The sequence below is a fragment of the Chiloscyllium punctatum genome, chromosome 36 (genome assembly GCF_047496795.1).
Source record: "Chiloscyllium punctatum isolate Juve2018m chromosome 36, sChiPun1.3, whole genome shotgun sequence".
Lineage (NCBI taxonomy): Eukaryota > Metazoa > Chordata > Chondrichthyes > Orectolobiformes > Hemiscylliidae > Chiloscyllium > Chiloscyllium punctatum.
Window position 1 is genome coordinate 29,170,841 of NC_092774.1, and position 16,713 is coordinate 29,187,553.

The 16,713-nt window shown below is 46.4% G+C and overlaps 1 non-coding gene across 1 annotated transcript; it reads right to left on the minus strand.

Annotated features, from left to right (window-relative positions):
• Nucleotides 1-6,699: 6,699 nt before the first annotated feature.
• On the minus strand, nucleotides 6,700-6,771 carry trnae-cuc (transfer RNA glutamic acid (anticodon CUC)). The gene has a single exon. It is a non-coding gene; the product is annotated as a tRNA-Glu (tRNA).
• Nucleotides 6,772-16,713: the final 9,942 nt, after the last annotated feature.

Below are 16,713 nucleotides of genomic sequence, written 5' to 3' on the forward strand. Positions count from 1 at the left end.
ATATGGCACTGTTAAAATCATAAACCCTCTCATGAGATATCACAGGAGCAATTCATTAAAAAAAATGTCACTGAATCACTCAAGTAGAGAAAGCACCATGCAGATATTGGGAATCTAAACGTTATCGATGTGAAATGTTAACAAAAGTAGGGGAACACCCTAATAAGGGAACTCAGCTGACTGTCATAATTACAATCACGACAATACCCAGTACTACTCTTCAACACGCGGCATGATATCGAACAATTCTTCCACCGCCTTCGCCTCCGTGCCTTCTTCTTCAACCAGGATTCCCGCCCACCCTCTGACGACCACTTCTCCCGCCTCCAACGCCTCCAACGCACCCCATCCATCTGGTCACCCAGTGCTGGCCTCTTACCTGCCCTCGATCACTTCATAGCCAACTGCCGCCGCGACATTCACCACCTCAACCTCTCCATCACTCTCACCCACTCCAACCTCTCACCCTTGGAACGTACAGTCCTCCACCCCGACCTCAAATTCACTGGACCGTCTCCGACTCCTCCCTCCCCTTCCTAGAGCTTTCCATTTCTATCCACCTAACCTGCACATCTTTGGACTGTGGAAGGAATCCCATGCAGAAAGGGAGAACATGCAAACTCCACACAGACATTCACCTGTGGTTGGAATTGCACCTAGGTCCCTAATGCAGTGAGGTAGCAATGCCAACCACTGTGCCACTCCAATATAATATTAAATTTGAACAAATGCTCTAAGCTGCAAATTTGTCCATGTGAAGAACTTACTGCAAATGATTCGAAGCAAGATCCATATGAATTGTGTTTTGGGAGAGATCCAGAACTTATTTCGTTTATGATTGAAAATTTTTGACCTTTGGAATGGTCTGCAAGAGAGAGTGTTGCAGTCAGATTCAATTATGGCATTCAAAAGAGAGTTGGATAATGAAACTGAAATGGAAAGTAATCAGTGTTCGGTGAAGAGTATCGGGCGACTGAATCAACACGGACATTTACTATAAACTGAACAACTCCCACAGCTACCTAGACTACACCTCCTCCCACCCTGCCCCCTGTAAAAACGCCATCCCATTTTCCCAATTCCTTCGTCTCCGCCGCATCTGCTCCCAGGAGGACCAGTTCCAATACCGTACAACCCAGATGGCCTCCTTCTTCAATGACCGTAATTTCCCCCCAGACGTGATCGACGATGCCCTCCACCGCATCTCCTCCACTTCCCGCTCCTCTGCCCTTGAGCCCCGCCCCTCAAACCGCCACCAGGATAGAGCCCACTGGTCCTCACCTACCACCCCACCAACCTCCATATGCAGTGTATTATCCACCATCATTTCCGCCACCTCCAAACGGACCCCACCACCAGGGATATTTTTCCCTCCCCTCCCATATCAGAGTTCCGAAAAGACCACTTCCTCCGTGACTCCCTCGTCAGATCCACACCTCCCACCAACAAAACCTCCACTCCCGGCATCTTCCCCTGCAACCGCAAGAAATGCAAAACTTGCGCCCACACATCCTCCCTTACTTCCCTCTAAGGTCCCAAGGGATCCTTCCATATCCGCCACAAATTCACCTGCACCTCCACACACATCATTTATTGCATCCGCTGCACCCAATGTGGCCTCCTCTAAATTGGGGAGACAGGTCGCCTACTTGCGGAACGTTTCAGAGAACATCTCTGGGATACCCGGACCAACCAACCCAACCACTCCGTGGCTCAACACTTCAACTCCCCCTCCCACTCCACCAAGGATATTCAGGTCCTTGGACTCCTCCATTGCCAGACCATAGCAACATGACGGTTGGAGAAAGGACGCCTCACCTTCTGCCTAGGAACCCTCCAACCACAAGGGATGAACTCCGATTTCTCCAGTTTCCTCATTTCCCCTCCCCCCCACCTTGTCTCAGTCAAATCCCTCGAACTCAGCACCGCCTTCCTAACCTGTAATCTTCTTCCTGACCTCTCCGCCCCCACCCCTACTCCGACCTATCACCCTCACTTTGACCTCCGTCCACCTATCGCATTTCCAACGCCCCTCCCCAAGTCCCTCCTCCCTACTTTTTATCTTAGCCTGCTGGACACACTTTCCTCATTCCTGAAGAAGGGCTCATGTCCGAAACGTCGATTCACCTGCTCCTGGGATGCTGCCTGACCTGCTGCGCTTTTCCAGCAACACATATTCCAGCTGAGAAAGTTATCAGTCATGATTAAATTGTATGAGCAGACCAATGGGCTGAATGGCCTGATTTCTACTCCTATCTCTTATGGTGTCTTGCTGTCCTGGACACAATGTGAGAGAATTGGGAGTAGGAATAGGCTATTCGGTCTTTCGAGCCTGCACCAACATTGAACAGATCATAACTGGATACGAATATACCTACATCTAGATGGATAGGCTGGAATCTTTTTCACCGGAGCAAAGGAGGTTGAGAGGTGACCTGAAACTGAAATAATCATCGGGGCTACAGATGAAGTGAATGACGGGTGTCCTTTCCTTAGAGCGGGGCTTTCAACATTAGGAAGCAAATTTTGAAGGTGAATGCAGAAAGATTTTAAAAAGTCATGAGGCACACTTTTTTTTCTCCACAAATAGTGGTTTGTGTGTGGAATGAATGTCCAGAGGAAGCGAAGGATGCTGGCACAGTAACAATGTTTAAATGTGGATAAGGACATGAATGGGAAAGGTTCTGAGGTGTTATGGTCTAGGCTAGACCACTCAAAACATTCTGAAGCAGGTAGCTCAGACCATAAGTTTGTTATCTGTACTGTGTACAGTGAAAATTACCCAGAGTACGTTAGCTAGGTTGACTACCAGGTTTTAAAACAAAAGTGTATTCACAAGATTGTGGAAGGAATCACAAAGAACAGAATAGAGAATACCCACAGAACTCAGCCTATCGAAACTAGACTTAAATATGCTGTTCCAAATGTACACAACAGGCCCAATAAACAAACCTCTTAAACAGAGAGTAAAACTGAAACAGGTCAGAGTTAGGAAGATAGAAGGAGAGAGGGTTTAACAGCTTTTCTCCACACAGTCCACTGCTGAACTCACTCAAACAAGATTTCAGCTTTCACAACTGACCCCTCCCCTTTTATTATGCACGTCACTTCAAAAACATAAAAGCTTTGACATAAAGTCTTATCTGTTTACATAAAAACAAAAAGGCCTCCCGATATACTTTTAATCTCTGTACCAAACCAGTCATTTTGGAGCCTGGGACTGTTTTACAACCCCTCTGAAAGAAGCCAAGGACATAGTATCCTTGAGAAGAAGGTCCAGCTTTTAGAAAAAAGAACCAGCTTTGCGACAGAGGGATATGAACCAAACACTGGCAAGTGGGATTGGTTAAGTATGATAACATAGCATTGGGCTAGTTGGGCGGAAGTGTTTATTTCTGTACTGTATGACTCTGTAACTGTTCTATACTGGTCTCAAAACCATTTTTTTTGCTTTCCCCCATAACCATCCACCTCTTGATTGTTCAAAATTCAGATTAACTCAGGCTTGAATATATTCAATGACCACCCCCCACCGCCCAAAACTGCAGGAGACATCCCCATTTTTGAACTCCTCTTGCTAATGTACCGCCTTGCTCATTGCTTGCTGGACCTGTCTGACAACTGGCATTGACTGGTGTAGAAGGACAGTGAGGTCCATTTGTACATCCACACATCATTCCTGATGAAAAGTTCGTACCCAAAACGTTGACTTTTCTGCTCCTCGGATGCTGCCTGACCTGTTGTGTTTTCCAGCGACACACTTGACGCTGATCTCCAGAATCTGCAGTCCTCACTTCCTCCACATCCCAGTCTATTGACATTTAAACCCTGCACCTCCTTCCTGCTTATTTTTTTCCAAAGCAAAGTCTATAACTTTACATTGTGGTACTGCATTTGCCATGCATTTGCCAATTGAAACACAGCCCTGGACCAACTTTTCCAGAGTCTGTCTCCTCCCTGGATTCACTCCCTTTCCCTTCAGTTCGTGCAAGCAACTGAAACCCAGAATGAAAAATAAATGGAAACGTGGGTGAGAAAAGAGGATGCCGTACCCACAGATGTTGGACAGAGTAAAGATGTGGCAGTCTGGGACTAAGTTCAATCTTCTTTAGAGAGAGAGGAGCAACAGCAGGTTCAGAAGCTCATGGCCCAACTTCCACATGCAGACAAAGGGGTCTCTCTGATTGGCAGGAGGACCAGGCTTCTGCCGGTCCTCCAGGTCTCACCATTGGTCCTCCACAAGAAAGTCAGGGGCCGTTTCCGCGGACAGCGACTAGCATGCTCAGTGCTTTTGCTGACACCGCAGCATATGTGCAGTGCTAGCTGACACCACGAAGCATGTGCAATACGCTCTGGGAGAGGCTGGTTTCACTGACAGGTTTTAATCATCCAAATGTCAATAGGAGAAAAAAAGCTGGAGCCATAATTTTATTTTTCCCTGTGGCTCGACATTTTATTCCTGTTGAAATTTGTCTTGCTGCTCAACTTTATATGTCTATTCCCCATGGTAGCGGAAGTCCAAAGCTAGAGAAGAAGGAAATGTAAGAATTGTATTATAAATGGCAGAACTCATAGCAGCACTGGCATACAGAAGGATTTGGGCATATTGATCCGTGGAAGTGGTAAAGCAGGTCGGTACGGTGGTCAAGAAGAAACACTGCACGCTTCCTTGAGTGTAAGAGTTGGCGAGTTATGTTACAGCTATTTATTCTGGCCACATTCGGAATACTACGTTCAGTTCTGGTCTCCACACTACTGGAAGGATGTGGGTGCTCTGGCAGAGGGTACAGACAAGGCTCACCAGGACATTGCCTGGTCTGAAGGGCTCTAGTTATGAGGAGAAGTGGCATAAACCTGATTTTCTTTTCTCTGGGAAGACAGAGGCTGAGGGGAGACCTCGAAAAAATGATGAGACACAGATTGGCTGGACTGGGGTGGCAGGGTAGCTCAGTGGTTTGCACTGATGCCACACAGTGCCAGACACCCGAGTTCGATTTCAGTCTCGGGTGACTGTCTGTGTGGAGTTTGCACATTCTTCCTGCACGCCACCTCTCATGTCTGCAAGGGCTTCCTCCTACATTCCAAAAATGTGGAGGTTCGAGTGGATTAGCCATGCTAAATTACCCATCGTGTCCAGGCAGGTTAAGTTGGATTGTCTGTGTATAAATTGCCCCAGTGTTGAGGGATGTGTACGTAGGTGCATTAGTTAGGGATAAATATAGAGTAATAGGGGAAGGGGAATGAGTCCCTGTGGGTTAGTCTTTGGAGGGTCGGTGTTGACTTGTTGGACTGAATCGTCTGTTTCCACCCTGGAGGGATTCTATGATCGTCAGAGGCTTTTTTCCCTCCAGGGTGAAAAGGTCAACTAAAATAGGGAACAGATTCGAGACGAGAAGGGGACTTTCAATGTTGTGAAACTTGAAAGGATTGAGAAAAGATTCACAAGGATGTTGCCAGGGTAAGATTTTAAACCACAGGGAGAGGCTGATTAGGATGGGGCTATTTTCCCAGGAGCATCGCAGTCTGAGTGATTTTTTTCTAAGAGGTTTATAAAAACTTGACGGTCGTGGTTGGGGTAAATAGACAAGGTCTTTTCTCTGGGATGGGGGAGTGCAGAACTAGAGGGCATAGATTGAGGGCGAGAGGGGAAACATTTAAAAGGGACCTTGCAGTCAACCTTTTCATGCAGAGGGTTGTGCATGCATGGAATGAGCTGCCAGAGGAAATGGTGGAGGCTGGTGGCAGCATCTGGATGGGTGTATGAATAGGAAGGGTTTAGTGGGATATTGGTCAAGTTCTGGCAAATGGGACAAGATGAATTTTACATATCCGGTCGGCATGGACAATTTAGATTGAAGGGTCTGTTTCTGTGCTTTATGTCTCCGACTCTATGGCTGGTGAAAAATATTGGCATTCGTCGAAACATTTATGCAACAGAAAAGTATAAGCGGGTAAAGATAAGCCTCACGTCATTGATCCACAAATCCCGGTGTAGTATGGATGTATATCCAGTAATAGAGTTAGTATGACATGGAAGGAGTCCAAAAACATGGCTTCTTTTATAAAAATTCACACTTGATACTTAAATCCGAGTCTTCTGGGAATCTAAGACAACCGTGCGTTAATATAAGACAGATAAGTCTGGGGTATATGGTACATATTTGATGGAATGTTTATGGCTCTAAAAGCCTGATTTGCAGTTGGTTCTGGGCTCGTAATATTGTACCGCAGCATATTGTATATCTTCAGTAAGAACGTCAATACCGCACGATAGATGTCCATTCAACAACTTGAGTCCATGTGAAGTCTTCATGGAGTATGCAATCTACCACATTACTCTGCTGTATACATTTACATATAGATCAGCACAAAGATCTTGGGTATTAAGAGAGGAAAGAATGTTCCACAGAAACTAGAATTGTGTGTTTTGATTTTCTATTGTGGACTGACAGCGATGACCTTTGCAATCTCTTTCACAGGAAAATTATCAGAGAAGAATTTGGAGGCAGAAATCTCAGAACAAACACCATATCGAAGTCTGACAGTCGATTGATTCACCAGGACTTGGATATTGATGGCTTCGACAACAAGGAGGAGGCGGTCGGTCTGCTCAGTTAGGTTTTAAACGCCGATGTAACTGGAAACTCGGAATCTCACATACCCACACACCAGAGTAGTGTCCCGAACATGAACAATGGCTTCCCTGACCGGGAATCGAACCCGGGCCCCGGCGGTGAGAGCGCCGAATCCTAACCACTAGACCACCAGGGAGACACGAGCATATGTTGGTATCTCTGCTGAAAATTGTTTCGCTGCGCGGGAATCAAACCCAGGTACAGCCACCAATGTAATTTTATGTATCCATTGCTCCCGATGCGATCACTCCAACACTGGGGAGACTGGAGAGTCAAGTCACATCTCCGGGACACCCGCAACTATCAACCCTATCGCCATGTGCCCCAACATTTCAACTCCCCCTCCCACTCGGCCGAGGACATGCAGGTCCTGGGCCTCCTTCGTCGCTGCTGCTTCCCCACCCGACGCTTCGAGGAAGAACACCTCATCTTCCGCCTCGGAACATTTCAACCCCAGGGCATCAATGTGGACTTCGCCAGTATCCTCATTCCCCCTCCCCCACCTTACCTCAGTTCCAACCTTCCAGCTCAGCACTGATCTCATGACCTGTCCAACTTGCCAAGCTCCCTTCCCACCTATCAGCAAAACACTGCTCTCTGACCTGTCACCTCCATCCCCACCACCATTCACATTTTTTACTCTTTGCTACCTTCGCCCCAGCACACCCCCACCCACAATTTATCTCTCCACCCTGGAGGCGTCCTGCCTCTATTCCTGATGAAGGTCTTTTGCCCGAAACATCGATTTTCCTGATCCTCGGGAGATGCTTGACCTATTGTGCTTTTCCAGCACCATTCTGATCTAAACTCTGGCTTCCAGCATCTCCAGTCCTCACTTTTGCCTACCCAATAAACCCAGTGTGCCGATTTCACATCAACAAATTGACACAAGCAGACACAACATCTGCAGAAACCCTAGACACATTACCTTACATTCAAGACATCTGTGAAATGATGTCCAGACAACTCAAACCTCTCAGCATCATGGTGGCCCACAAACCTCCCAACACACTTAAACAGCGGCTAATGAACCTGAAATACCCGATACAAACAACCAGCAAACGAATGTTATTTACAAAATACTATACAAGGAAATATATACATGAACTCTGCCACACAGTTCTCTGTAGCAAGAAATGCTGGGATGAGATAAGGAAGATATTTTCAGCCAAAAAGAATCGACACTGACTGGACAGCCATTTAAAATCAACGCTGTCAGCCCAGGATGGAAGACCCGAAGGGATGAACAGTTTCGTTATTTCCGGAAGATTCACAAATATGAGACTGGGTTTTGGTGTTTGTTCCTTTCCACTCCCAAGAGCCGCAGTGGTTGGGGCGGTGTGTTGGGGAAAGTGAAATGTGCCCGTGAGCAGTGTGTGGGGCTATTTCAGCTTGCCCTCATCTGACTGCGCTGTGACTCGACTCTGATGTTCTCAGGGACATTTACTGACGCGAGACAGTGAAAGGTTTCTCATTCCCGCAGATCGGGAATTCAAACCGTATGCCGGCTTCAGGACAACGAGAAAGATTAATTGGGGTGTGTGAAGAAGCTGTGAGCTGCATTTCAAACAGGGAGGTGGAGTCAGATGCATCATCCATTGCGCCCCCGGCACTGTGCGTATCTAATGCCACCATGCTGCAGAGTTCTGACGTTAACACGGACATGCGCAGCAATGGGAACATTCACAATGTGAACAGCCAAAGATAATCACCGTCACTGCTTCCCTTCCATTGTCCCAACTTTGTTAAGCAGGAGCTTTCACTGGCAAATAGAACATTAATCCTCAGGTGCCTGCTTCATTTCGATCACGACTTCACACCCCTCACTGTTCTAGTCTCATTTCCAAATACTTGACTCATCGCCTCAAAAGCAGCTCTGTGGATATCTGCTTGTACCACCCTGACAGGCAGTGGGTTGCAGATTCCCGACCAGTCCCAATGTGAGTAAAACATCTTTCACCCTCCACTGATTTGAATCTTGAAGAAGAAACCGGGGAACAGTCTCCCTTTCGTTTTGACGACAGTTCTTATTTTATAGTCGGCAGGGTTCACACCTGCGTGGGGAATCTGCAATAGATTTAAAGTCCGTCGCATTAACCACTCGGCCCACCAATACAGAACCACACTGACAGCTTCATTTCCCAGGTCCCTCTGCCTGTGGAGCTGAGAAAGAGTAAATTATTGCTGGGTTTGTTTGAATCCAATCACTTCACAGGTTTCGAAAGGGTTAAATATCTCCACATGCCGAGTCTGGTTGTTTCATTCCGAAAGATGAAATGAACTTTCAGTTAAAAGCAAAAACAGAAATTGCAGGAGGAACTCAGCACGTCAGGCACCATCGGTGGAAAGAGAATCAGAGACAATATTTCAGAACTCTGTTTTCTCCCACAGGTACTGCCAAACCTGCCGAGTTTCCCCAGCAGTTCCCCTTTCTGTCTCAGATTCTCAGCTTCCGCAGTCCTTTACATTAGAAATTAAATCAATTCAGCCTCATGTGCAGGAATGAGAATCCTTTCAATTTCCCAAAAAAATGGCAGAGATTTCAAGGCATTTGGAAAACAAGTAACATTAGGAAGAAAATTTTCGCACAGGGAGTGGTTCGGATCCGTAAATCCCTGTCTGACCGTGACAAAGAGGCAGATTCAAGAACACAAAAGGGAATATGGTGGTCATGTTCAAAGTAACAATGTGTAGACTTACAGGGAGAAGGCAAGATAATGATACGAAGAGAGACTCTCATTTACTTGCTGTGAAGAACCAGCCGAGCTAAGGTGGGCCTCCAAATGCGCTGTGACACGTGTTGTGATTCAGAGTGAACTCACAGTTCGACCAACGGTAGGTGGGGATTTAGAAAAAGTTTATATTTACACAGTCTCCTCACGTCATTGCAACAGCAAAATAGTTTAATTATCCACCAGTGGAGAGAGGCCTGTTCCTGGAGATGGGACAAACAGCTGGCTCAGGGATACCAGTCCACATTGCTCTCTTTGCTGTAAGTTCAGAGGGAGAACATTGGAGGGACAAAGGAGTGAATAACGATCTGTGTAGGAGGGTGAATAACTATTAATGGAGACTGTGAGCAACGAATGCAGTAGACTAGTTTGTGGCAAATGTGCAGGTAAAGTGCTGCTTTACCTGGAAGGTATGTTCGAGCCTGGAAGGATATTCAGGAGGGAGCAGGTAAATGGGCAGGTGTTACACATTCGGCGGTTCCAGGGGAAAGTGCCTTGGGACAATGGGAGGTGGGTGTGGGGTGTTGCGAGTGAAGGAAGAGTTGACCCGAGGTGTAAGACTTGCCCATTTCCCTCCTCTCATATATAAATCCGTGAAGTTGAAAGAACATTCCATCGAATGATTCAGTAGTGACTCACGAACCAATTCGTATTCATGTTCCGGGGCGAGCATCATTATTGTGTCACAACAGCTGCAGGCCATCAGCGGGGGCTCGCCGTATGACGTCACGGTACGGCTGGAAGCCCCCGGGACAGTTTATCATAGAAACCTCCCAGTGTGTCAGGGCAACCCTGCATCGGGAAGCACTCGGATGGTCAACCACTACCAGTTAACATGGGGAACACATCTCCACATTACACAGCCTCGAGAGAAGCTCCCCTTCGTTCCACTGAAAGTTCAAGAGCTCTCAAATTTCTTCCAGGTGTTCGCTAAATATATCTATGAGCACTTTGTTTAAGTTTGAATTTTGCGAGTGTTGAAATTTTGTGCTTTTGGAGAAATCACAGTTCGAAAGAACAGAATGTGGGAATTAAGACAGAGTTTATATTTGCACGACGGCGATTTGTCTGCGGGTGCGTTGATGGGAGCATCACCCAGAGGGGAAACCATCTCTCCTATTCAGTCAATGTCGTTTTTGCAGCTTTCCCGTACGACGGCGCACTGTTCTGCACCTCGCCTTCTCATCTCTTTCCCAAAAAAACTTCGACATAAATATTTCACATTGATATACTGGCCCAATGTGCACAGTTGAGATGACACCCTCGTGGAGGTCTAAGTGGTCTTCTGTTGTTCTCTGTACACTATGTTGAGGAGGGTAATGCTTGTCACCGGTCAATCCGGTGTCAGAGACAAGTTTAGAAACAAAATGGTTCAACTTTCTGTCAGTCGAGAGGGGTCGTTTCCTGGGGCCTGGACAAACAGCAGCAGGGAGACAGAATGAGAAGCAGCTGTTCTGGAAACTCTTTGCCACTTGTAATTCTCAGATAAATGTCAAATGTATTTCACACTGAGCAAGACTCAGCTGGTTGAAGACGTGGAGCGGCAGGGGCAACTCATAGCGCGTGTGGCTTCTTGGACTAGGCGTATGATTCTTGCTGTGCATTTTCCACTGCGAGACATCCTTGCTTCAAATCCTCAACGAGCCCGCGTTTCCTGATTTGTGCACGAGTGCCCGATTCATTTTCTCAAAAAGCACCTTCGCTAAACTCGGTTGGAAAACGAATTGGGCAGGAAGCAAGCAAGTCATGCGAAGTCTCGACAGAGAAAGTAATGCAGTTAAAATGCTCCCATGCCTGAAATGATCGGCAACAATTTGGCAGTGTTTTAAAGTCATGAGGATAGTAACCAAAAGTGACATTAGGAAGAACGCTTTCGTACAGGGAGTGGTTAGGGTCAGCAAATCCCGATCTGACATTGACAAAGAGGCAGATTCAATAGACGCAAACGGGAATTCGGTGGTCATGTTTAAAGTAACAATGTGCAGATTTACACAGAGAAGGCAAGAGAATGATACGAATAGAGACACACGTTTACTTACTGCGTTGAACCAGCAGAGCGAAGGTGGGCCGCATGGCGTCCATCTGCGCTGTGACACATGCTGTGATTCAGAGTGAAATCACAGTTCGACCGACAGAATGTGGGAATTTAGAAAAAAGTTTATATTTACACAGCCTCCATACGTCTGCGAAACAGCATGTTACACGACAGTAGTGGAGGTCTTTGACATCAGTCTCGAACGAGCATGCCAGATGCCAGACGAAAGGTTGAAGGGACCTTGGAAAACGGTAGCGTGCTAGGCCCATAACGCTGGCGTCGATGGATCGAAACCATCCTCTGCTATTGCTCGATGTCCCCTTGAGCAGCGTCGTTTTGAAATGGTGCTGAACTCTGTTCTGTACCTTGCCTTTGAACCTACTTCCTGAATGTCTGAATGTCCCGATACACTCGCGAACCTCACACGGTTCAAGTAACATGCTTTGGGAGGTCTGAGTGGTCTATTCCTGTTCTTCGTCGGTTTCCTATGAACTGAATCGCAAACCCACTTCTCTGAGCTGCCAATGAGCTGAGACGCATACCTTGTGGTTTCGTGCCTTCCCTGCCGTAATTCTCCTCGCTGGTTCAGACGTGAATGACAAGACGATCAGCATGTCAGAAACTGTATCACCACTCAGACACAGTCCCTTAGTATTCGGACAGATATCACTGATTGTGAATCACCTCAGAGAGACAAGTGGCAGAGAATCGCCGTGGACTCGATGGGATGAACCTCCTCTGTCGGCGGGAGAATGATGCTTCATGTTTATGCCTTCCCGCTGCTTGTCTCTGGGACAGACAGGCTGAGGAACAAAAATGGTTCAATTTTAACCGTCCCTTCCGTGTTGGACCGCCTTCAGTCCCTCAGCTCAGGGCCGTGGCGATGACTCTCAGTGAGTGAAGGTTTCACACGGATTCTCGTCATCTGGGACACTTGGGGCTCAGATGTTAACTGCTGCGCGGTCGCAGCAAAGAAAGCGATGGCCACTTTGCAATACACTTTCCGTAAGATTGCTGTGTGAAGACGATTTCTGAACACCAAGCAGGTGTACAACAATGTGAATTTACCTGGGCGAAGAGTCCTCGGTGTTCATTTCTCTCTGTCCTGCCAGCACAGCATCTTTCTGTCTCTCCGATAACAGACCTTTGGAGAAAGTTCACAATCAAAGTTGTTCATGTTCCCCGCATTAATGAAACTGACACCTCTCACCCCAAGAGTTTCAGAGAGAGAGAGACAGAAAGAGGGTGAGAGAGCAGAAGAGCGAACGACTCTTACCCTCCCCCAACCCTACATTCCCCCCAGAACAACGTGCAAGTAGAAATAAAACGGGTTAATTATCCGCCAGTGGAGATAGTCCAGTTCCTGGCGATGAGACAAACATCAGCCCCCCGGGGACAGAATGACAAGCAGATGTTCTGGAAAGGCTTTGCTGCTTGCAATTCTTGCAGCAATGTGGAATGTACTTCACACTGAGCAAGTTTCAGCTGGCTCAGAGTCGCCAATGTTCATTGCTGTGTTTGCCGCCAGCTCACTCCATTCGAACTAATTCTCCTGAAGGTGCTGATTCAGGATCTGACAGGGACAGAACAGCAAAACAGTCACAACTGACATCTCTCTGAATTTTGGATACCTCCACCTGAAAATTAATATCTTCCATGACATTGGGAAACTGCTGAGAGTGAGCAGGTCTGATTTTGGGAAGCAAAAATATAGTGTGTAAATTCAGGATGTACCTGCAATGTAACTTCTTGACAAACAACCAGGCACAAACTGGTTAACGTGCCCCCATGTGGGTGCGGGTGAAGTTTGGAATGAGACATCAAGGCAATGACACCAGAGAGAAACTGAACATACTGACTTAGCAAACCAGAGTCATTTAGATATACAGCACAGAAACAGGTCCTTTGGTCCAAGGAATCTATGCCGACCAGATATCCTCAACGAATCTAGTCTCATTTGCCAGCATTTGGCCCTTATCCCTCTAAACCATTCCTATTCATACATTTAAAGGGCATCTGGATGGGTATATCATGATTATACCAATATCCACTACTTCCTCTGGCAGCTGTTACCTTACATGTACCATGTTCTGCATGAATTGCCCCTTAGGTTCCTTTTAAATCTCCAGACACCCCCCCCCCCATCCCCACCTCACCCTAAACCTATTATTGTCTAGTTCTGTACTTCCAGAGTAGTGACCTTGTCTATTTACCCTATCCATGCCTCTCTTGATTTTATAAACAAGCGAAGCACCAACGGCTCAGGGTGGGGGTTGGGAGAGGACAAGGAAGCCAAATGTGCTGGAACCAACGCAGAAGAAGAGGACGCAAAACCTTGAAGTTGCAATGAGGAATACTGCGTGTGCTGTACTTGTACCTGTTCCATTTATTTGTGGGAATCAAGTGCATTTTAAAAATAAAAACAAACAAGATATCTACTCCTCCCCTTTCCCAATCTCTATTCTTCCATCCCTGTCTGTGTGAAATTTGCACATTCTCCTCGTGTCTGCGTAGGTTTCCACCGAGTGCTCCGGTTTCCTCCCACAGTCCAAAGATGTACAGGTCAGGTGAATAGGCCATGTTAAATTGCACATTGTTAGCTGCATTAGAGAGAGGGGGAAATGGGTCTGGGTAGGTTATTCTTCAGAGGGTCAGTGTGGACTTGTTGGGCCAAAGGGCCTGTTTCCACACTGTAGGGATTCTAAAATCTAATCTCTCTCCCTCCCAGAATGTGGAGTTGCCCAGATGGAGGGAGTTTTACTCTGAAACCAACAGAGCCACTTCTGCCTTGTGACATCATAATGGGTCTGGGGCGGAACAACGTCAACAGCTGTCCCCCTCACTGCGTTTGCTCCGTTTGACCTGCAGTGCATCTGCGCTGCCCTACAGCAGAACTTCATAGAATCCCTACAGTGTGGAAACAGGCCACTCGGCCCAACGAGACTACACCGACCCTCCAAAGACTAACCCACCCACACCCATTCCCCAACTCTTATTATTTTACATTTACCTCAGACGAATGCACCTAATCTGCACAACCCCGAACGCTTATGGGTAATTTATCATGGCCAATCCACCCTAACCTGGAGAAAGTTAAAAATCACACAACACCAGGCTACAATCCAACAGGATTATTTGGAAGCACTAGCTTTCGGAAGGACTGCTCCTTCATCAGATGGTTGTGGAGTATAAGATCATAGGACACAGAATTTACAGCAAAACATTACACAGTATCATGCCATTGAAATGATATATTGAACAACCTGGGTTGTTTAGTCTTTCACTATTTAGAATGGGTTGCACGTATCATTAACATGCATTATCTGAGCTGAGAAGTCACCTTCTTGGAGATAACTTAAGGTTTTAAAACAAAAGGTGACAGTTCAGATAATGCATTATGGGTGTATGAAAAGGAAGGGTTTTGAGGGATATGGGCTTGGTTCTGGCAGGTGGGACTAGATTGGCTTGGGATATCTGGTCCACATGGACGAGTTGGACTGAAGGGTCTGTTTCGGTGATGTACATCTCTATGACTAGAAACAGGCAGAGGGAGGAGCAACAACGGATGCTGGAAACCTGGCTGCAGATAGCTGAGGAAGTATATTATAATAGGCCTTCAGTGGTCAAGCTGCAGCTCTCCGAGCTGCTCTCGACTCATTGCACACACAGGTGGCAAAAAGGGTCTCCTTTGCCAAACAAAGATTGTTTGAATTTTGCAGAATCTGCCCCTCCCCAATATAAACACAGTACTTGTTTCCACGTTAAATGTGCCTATGAAGATGCAGGAGGTGCAGGAAGCAATAAAGCATCTCCAGGGTAGCAAAGCACTGGGGTCAGATGGATTCCCAAGTGAATCCCATAAGGAATTCATAAATGTGTTGGTGTAACCACCTCTGGGGATGTATTACTATTCATATACACGATTGTCTTCTGCCCTCTCTTAGGGAGGCTAATATCTCCTTCATTTTAAAGAAGGGGAAAGAGCCCGAAGAATGTGCTTCATACAGACCAATTTCACTGTTGAATGTAGATTTTAAAATTCTATCCAAGATGCTGGCCCTGAGGTTGGAAAAGGTGTTGCCCTATATTATCAAAGAAGATCAGATGGAATTTGTTAAGGGCCATTGCTCCTCCAACAATATCAGGAGGGTACTGAACATAGTGCAGGTATGCCAGCAAAGATTGGTCCAGGGTTTGGTGGCCTCCCTAGACGCAGAAAAGGCATTTGATAGAATGGCCGTACCTGTTTGTGATCCTCGAGCATTTTGGTTTGGTGGGATTCTTTGCTAGATGAGTGGTGGTGTTGTATAATGATCCGAAGACAGCAATCATCACAAATGGCACTAATTCAGTTAACTTTAATATTCACCACTGCTATTTACCTTGGCAATTGAGCCAATAGCTGAGGCTATCAGGAGGAATCCTGAAATACTGGGGCCAAGAGTGGGAATGGGGGAGAATATGATCACCCGATATGCTGATGAAGTCCTTTTGTTCTTGGCCAATCAGGAGGAGTCCGGTCCTCGATTGATTCAAACAATTAATTTATTTGGTAGTTTTCCGGACTACAGGATCAATTTACAAACTCAGAAGCCATGCCGGTAGGGGGATTAGTGGAGTTGCCTGATCTGAAGGATGGAATGCAGTTCCTGTTTAAATAGTTTTCAAAAGGATTTTTTCTATTTGGGAATGTTTATTACTCCTGCCTTCCACCAGCTGTATAAAGCTAACTATGTACAATTACTGGGGAGGATAAAACAGGATTTGCAGCAGTGGGAGGGATTACCGTTATCATGGTTAGGCCAAATAACCCTGATTAAAATGCATGTTCTTCCTCGCCTGTTGTACCCCATGAGAATGCTCCCGTTGTTGCTACCCAGATGAGTATTACTGAGGCTCAATGGTTGGCTAGGTTCTTTTGTTTGATGTCCTAATTAAGTTTACCAAATTGCAGCTCTCCTAGGGTGAGGGAGTAGGGTGGATCTTTCAGACATAAAGAGATATCAAGTAAGTGCTTTCTTGGCATATGTGGGTGACTGGGCACGGGGGAATACGGGGTCAATTTGACTTGACGCTTAAGCCTTTCAGTTGAGATGACCCCTATTCAATCTACTATTCATGGATAAGATGAAATCCATGACCGAGCAGTGTAAGAGTCCAATCATTTTAAATACAATGAAAGCCCGGAGGACAATGAGGCATAATGAGGGCAATTGGCTTAAGACCTTGCCATTTACCCCATTGGTGCGAGCCCAAGGATTTAAACGTGGGGCAATGGACTCCGGCTTGAAGTCATGGGAGAGTAAGGGAT